Source organism: Monodelphis domestica, chromosome 8, assembly GCF_027887165.1.
Source record: "Monodelphis domestica isolate mMonDom1 chromosome 8, mMonDom1.pri, whole genome shotgun sequence".
In the NCBI taxonomy this organism is placed as follows: Eukaryota; Metazoa; Chordata; class Mammalia; order Didelphimorphia; family Didelphidae; genus Monodelphis; species Monodelphis domestica.
In genome coordinates, this window is record NC_077234.1 from 198,441,250 (window position 1) to 198,447,837 (window position 6,588).

Below are 6,588 nucleotides of genomic sequence, written 5' to 3' on the forward strand. Positions count from 1 at the left end.
TTTATTTTATTTCCAATTGATTTTTAATTTGGCTCTCCACGTACCCTTACTGATCATTATTTTTATTGCCTAATGATCTGAAAAGGATGCATTTATTATTTCTGCTTTTTTGCATTTGTATGCCATGTTTTTATGACCTAGTATATGGTCAATCTTTGTGAATGTACCATGTGCTGCTGAAAAGGTGTATTCCTTTTTGTCCCTATTTTTCTCCATATATCTATTAACTCTAATTTTTCTAAGATTTCATTCACCTCTTTTACCTCTTTATTATTTATTTGATTTATCTAAATTTGATAGTGGTAGGTTCAGGTCTCCCACTAGTATAGTTTTATTATCTATTTCCTCCTTCAATTCTTCTAGTTTCGCAATTAAAAATTTGGGTGCCATACCATTTGGTGCATACATGTTGATTAGTGTTATTTCCTCATTGTCTATACTCCCTTTTATCAGGATGTATGTACCTTCCCTATCCCTTTTAATCAGGTATATTTTTACTTTGGCTTTGTCAGATATCATGATTGCAACTCCTGCCTTCTTTCTGTCAATTGAGGCTAATAGTTCTTACTCCAACCTTTAATTCTGACATTGTGAGTATCTATCTGCCTCAGTTGTGTTTCTTGTTGACAACATAAGGTAGGATTCTGGATTCTAATCCACTCTCCTATTTGTCTACATTGTATGGGTGATTTCATCCCATTCACGTTCAAAGTTATGATTGTCACTTTTGAATTTCCTAGCATTTGGATATCTTCTCCTAGTTCTGTCCTTTTTTCTTTTGCTATATGCTTTTAACCCAGTAGTTTACTTTTAGTCAATCCCTCTATTCCCCTCCCTTAAGATGCTTCCCTTTCTGACCCCTCCCTTTTTGTTCCCTTTTTGTTTTTTTTTAGGGTCTGTTAAGTTCCCTTCCCCCTCTCCTACTCTCCCTTTTTTGTACTCTCTCCCCCTTATCCCCCTTAGTTTTACCTTCTTCCTTACCCTGTAGGATAAGATAGACTTCAAGATCCCAATTGATCTAGATGCTCTTCCCTCTCATTATTGATTTCAGGTTGAGTAATGTTCAAGTATTATCTATTAGCACTCTCTTCCTCTCCCTCTTATAAGAGTATTCTCCCCTTCCCCTTCCCATGTGTATCTTTGTGTGACAAAGATTATTCTATTTATTTTATTTCTTCAAGTATCTCTTGGTACCATCATTGATTCCCCCTCACCCTTTTTCTTTTTCTTTTTTGCATATCATTTTGTAGCCCTTAATCCCCCAATCTTTTCCTATGAATGATTCTTCTAATTACTATAATAATGAAAACAGTTTTTGAGAGTTACAAATAACATTTTCCCCATTTATTAATATATATAATTTGACCTAATTGTAGCCCTTAAAGAAGAGAGTTTGAATAAAAAAAAATTTTCCCCTTTTCCCACTCTTTCATATTTACCTTTTCATGTTTCACTTGATATTTGTGTTTGGATATCAAACTTTCCACTTAGTTCTGGTCTTTTCTTTACAAATACTTGGAAATCTTCTAATTTGTTCAATGCCCATACTTTCCCCTGGAAGTATATGGTCAGTTTTGATGGATAGGTGATTCTTGGTTGAATATCCAGTTCTCTTGCCTTTCTGAATATCATGTTCCAGGCCTTGCGGTCTTTTAGTTTGGAAACTGCCAGGTCTTGTGTGATCCTGACTGGTGCTCTTTGGTATCTGAATTTCCTCTTTTTGGCTTCTTTTAGAAAAAAGAAGTCCCTGCTAAAATCTAAAGCCAAGATGAATCCAGCTTCTATGAACAGCTAAGTAACAATACTTTACAGATAGGTCTCTCTACCCCTGATTCTGGGGGAAATACAGTACAATTGTCTGAAACTATGGAGCTAGTGGTGGGTGAGTTCTGATCAGCAGAACCACAGGACCAATGGAGAGACACAGAACAATTACCACTCCAGAGCAGCAGGCAACAACATACAGCCAGCACTCCATGCCAGATCCACACACCTGGCAAACACTACATATAGCTCCCACACATCCAACCAAAGCCACCATGCATGGTGGGAACTAGCACCAAGAGGGACCAGTATGGGAGCAGATCTGGGGAGAATGGGGCCATGAGATCACAAGAAGACAAGGACTCTCTTGGAGACTCAGAGCGTGGGTCCCCCTGTGGGTTTGGGCAATTTTCCCACATTTCTTACCTGTGTGTCTCTCCATGCTTTAGCTATATTTATTCACTCTGTGTCTGATTCTCCATATTTGTGTGCCCAGGGATGTGTGGGATCAGTGGAAATCTGGGTCAGCACTTTCTTCCTGACAACTCCAACCCCTGCCATCATCTCAACTCTAAGGGGAAAAGGAAATACCTCCTATCCCAAGGATTACTCCCTCTCTGTTTTGCCTGCCTTTATTCTCCCAACCTTTCATTATGATGTGCCATCACTCAATGTTACCTGGAGACAAAAACAAAAAAACAAAAAACAAAAACTGAGTCCTTAAGGGGTTGGGGAATAGAGACTCTGAACTATCCAAGACCTCTGATTATATATGGGTTCATATAGGAGACTAAGCCTCAGACTAAAGTGAGAGCTCCTCCTGTCATCAGAGAAGGTTGGGTACTTAGGATATGCCAACATGACAGGATTATAGAATCTTAGAACTGAAAGGCAAATAAGTGTGTCCCCTCAGTCCAACCTATAACAGAAAAAGCAATCTTCTCATTTCAATAAAGAAGTGCTTATCTCACATTGGATAAAATTCTCCAATAAGAAGCAATCAACTACATCCTGAGGTAGCCCTTCCATATGTTGGAGAAGAATAATTGCCAAGAGTATTCTTTGAGTTCATATCCTTAGACTCTGTAGGCTCTCCTCATTGCTCCTAGTTCTGCTCACTGAGACCAAATAGTCTCTCCCTCTCTTCCATGCCAACCTTTCAACAAAATAAAGATCTCCATGTTCTACACTCTAGCCTCAATGATCCAGAATATTTCTATTGATCTTTAAATGCCACATCCTTATGGACATAGTTGACTCTCATGATTTCCCTCCTCCAGACAATCTTCAGCTATCAAACTCCTAATAAATCTCTTGTTCTTAAAACTCAACTTTATAATCTAGAAAAGACTTAATCTGAGTGGAGTAAGGTGAATGGGAGGGAATACGTATTTTCATAATATCTATTGGGTATTTACCACTGTGCTAAGAGCTCTAACAAATATTATTAAACTTTTTTAATACAAATATCCTGTATAGTAGTTACTTTTAGCCTGCCCTTTTGACAGGTAAGGAAACTGAGGCAAAGTGTTGAAGCGATTACCTCAAGGTCACACATGAAGTATCTGGGCAATTCATAGGAGCTCTGTCTGTCTCAGTCTCCTCAACTGTAACATGGACATAACAGTGTCAAGTAACTCCTAGGGCTCTTATTGAAGTCGATTAATTTATTAATCAGAAAATTGCATTCCCAAGAAACCTGCATTCCCATGAAAAAGTCAGGCTGGAATCCAAAATAACATATGGTTAAATGTATGTGAGGAAATAACTCCCTGATGGCAATGGACTGTACTGAACATTCTGCACTTAACAACAATGGCATATCTGCTTCTAGGCTTGCTTGCTTTTGCCAAGAAACCCATATGGAAAAGTATGTACCTTGTATCCTGAACGTCTCTAATCCTATGAAAATTGTCTATAACTTCAGTTCAGTGTATCTTTCACCAGGAAAGATTGCCCTGGCCAGTAGATTCATTTATTATTCAATAGATTAATAAATACAGGTTCCATTAAATTGAACTTCTGGGAGTCTGGACTCATTATATGAAGTGCCCCACTTCACTATGAGGATTATATGAGATAATAGTTATAAAGTGCATGACATGACATGGTAGGTGTCATATGCAAATAGTGGCTTTCACTTTTCTTTAGACTTTTATTTTTTCCTTTGAGTGCCTAAACATCTTCATTCCTCTATTTCCTGATTTCCCTGTTGAATCAAATTCATTTCCATTCCCCAACACTCATCTCCCTGGATCATCTCAGTCACAGTCAGTATCTCAATTCTTTTTAAACCATCTCCATGTTGGGTGACTAGATTGGGAGCTCCAGGACCGCCCAGACTGCTTTTGTCCTTCCTTGTATCCTCAGGGCTCAGCACAGTTCCTAGAACCTGTTTTATATGGAATCCACGTGTACCGGCTGGGCCCAGGCTTGTGTCAGGCCCCAGCTCTACCAGGGTCCTCGCATTCTGGTGTCTCTCCTGGAAGGCAAATGCATGCTCTGGCCTCAGCCGTGTTTCTCTCTCTCTTTCTGGCCCTTGTTTCTCTGCAGTCAACAGTAACTGTTGGAACCAGAGCAGACCCGATCCTGAGGATGCAGAGGTTTCTCTCTAGGCTCTCATCTCCCTAAGCTGAGGTGGTGAACAGGACAGACTGAGCCCCAGAGACCAGGAAAGGGCCCGGAGCTGGAGATGCAGGCAAAGCTGAGCCTTGGATGGCTCCAGGTAAGGCAGAGTCTTCACTCCTCCTCATGTGCTGCGGGTTCCTGGAGAGAAGGAAAAGCCGGAAACCAGCTACCTGGCTGCGCTCTCCACTGAGGCTCCCTCATCTCAGCTAGGTCCTCCCCATGGCAAGGCAATGCCGTGACACCTCCCTCAGGGATTCCCTTTGCTACCCACCCCAGGCGCCTTCCCAAGTATTTCCCTGGTCTCCAGCTCTCCCTCCTGGCTGCCTCCCGCCGCCTGCCTGACAGACACAGGAGAGTGCTGGGCTCAGACTGGAGGCTCTGATAGAGATGGGGGAGGAGGGAAGAGGGGCGGGGGGGGGGGGGGGGGCGCGATCCAGCCCCCGAACCCCGGGTAGTGCAAGAGGCCTCTGGGAAGCAGGGAGGGAAGATGGTGCCCAGTCCTCCCTCCTCCTCCACTTCCAAAGATTTTCCCTCCCGGGCTCTTGAGATCGAGCTAGTGTGTATATCCACCGCATCAGCCTGGCCTGTGTTGCCAAGTGATGCCGGCACATTGCGCCCCGCCTCGCCCCCACCTCGGCCACACTTCGGGATGTCTTGGGCCTGAGACCCAGCGATTCCCTTCCTCGCTCCGTTTACTGAGCAGAAGCCTGAATCCACGAGACAAAGAAGGTGCTTTCCCAGGCCTTGGTTGCTAGGTTAAACTGGGCGGGTTAAATATCTGTGGACAGCAGGAGTTTGTCTAGATGAGAGGGGCGTGGCTAGAGACGCCCGGGGCTGCTTCTCTTTTCTGCCTGTGGCACTTTTCTCCTGTCCTCCAGAGGACCTCCAGTAAATCACAGTCTTCGTCCAGGTTCCGGAATCCCTTGGGAGCCTGGTGACGCCCACATTATTTCTTTCTCCGCTCTTTTTCTGCAAGCGTGGGGGAGGAAAAGAGAATATATTTGCGCCCCCCCTACGCAGTCTCATGGCCAAAAAGACTTTTCAGTCCGGACGCCTGAGGGCCCCGGGGCCCAGTTGTGTCATCACGAAACCCAGGATACTGCCCTAAACTAACTGGGGAGCCTAGGCAGGACCAGCTCTCGGACAAACAGGAGAAAAGACTGGCCAATGCAGGCCAGCAGTGGGTGGGGAGGAATGGGCGAGGGGGCGGAGACGGGAGGCGGGGCTCAGAATGGAGGTTCCTAAAAGAGATGTAGGAGGAGGGACGAGGGGGAGGATCAGTCCCAAGGGGGCCGGACCAGGCGAACCAGCCTCGGAACTTTCAACAGCGCAAAGGCCTCTGGGAAGCCACCCCTCCTCCTCCTCCTCCTCCTCCTCCTCCTCCTCCTCCTCCTCCTCCTCCTCCTCCTCCTCCTCCTCCTCCTCCTCCTCCTCCTCCTCCTCCTCCTCCTCCTCCACCACCACTTCCGAATATTTTCCGGCCTTGCCTCCTTAGCCAGCTAAGCATCCTCATATGCACTTCGAGTAAAGAATGGTAATTACTTCCTGAACTGGTAGAGGGGGGACCGCGGGAAAGCGGGAAAGCGGGCTGCGATCACCCAGAGGCCCAGAGTGGGGAGGAGCTCGATGTAGAGGAGCGGGGCTCCGGCAGGGGGAGGCAGAGAGCATTACACCCTTCCCCACTATTTAGAGCCGGGAGCCCCCTTGGTTCCGGCTAACTTAGATTTCTCCTTTTTAGAAATATCTTTGTGGCCGACCAATTCCCGCCTGTGCTTCTGGGCGGGGCTGGTTGGGTCCTAGATCTGAATTCTCCCGGAGGATATTGTGTATCTTTGGGACTGCCTTAGTCTCTGAGAGGGATCTTCTGTGGCTCCCCGCTTCACCTTTGGGATCCTCTTTCCTTCTAAACTTTCCTTCTAAAACGTCCTGCCTGGAACGGGTACCCAGGGGAGCCAGTACAGGATGCAATTTTACCGCCCTCTGTAAGGACCCAGGAGTCCTGCCTCCCAGACCCCCAAGCTCCTGCTCCCCTGCCCCCACATCTTTCAGGACCGCCCCTCCCCTCCCGAGCCCCCTGCCGGGCAGCAGGATCCCAGGCAGGATCCTGTGTCAGAGCCTCCCCGCGTGGGAGCAGCCCTTCCTCTCTCAATGGAAAGTCCCTGCTCCTGGCCTCTTTGGTCTCCTCCTAGCCCTCCC

The 6,588-nt window shown here is 46.0% G+C and overlaps 1 long non-coding RNA gene across 1 annotated transcript; it reads right to left on the minus strand.

Moving 5' to 3' along the window:
• Positions 1-1,312: 1,312 nt before the first annotated feature.
• On the minus strand, positions 1,313-5,535 carry LOC130455844 (uncharacterized). The gene is made up of 2 exons (XR_008914028.1): positions 4,963-5,535; positions 1,313-4,530 (listed from the first exon to the last, which is right to left on the minus strand). It is a non-coding gene; the product is annotated as an uncharacterized LOC130455844 (long non-coding RNA).
• Positions 5,536-6,588: the final 1,053 nt, after the last annotated feature.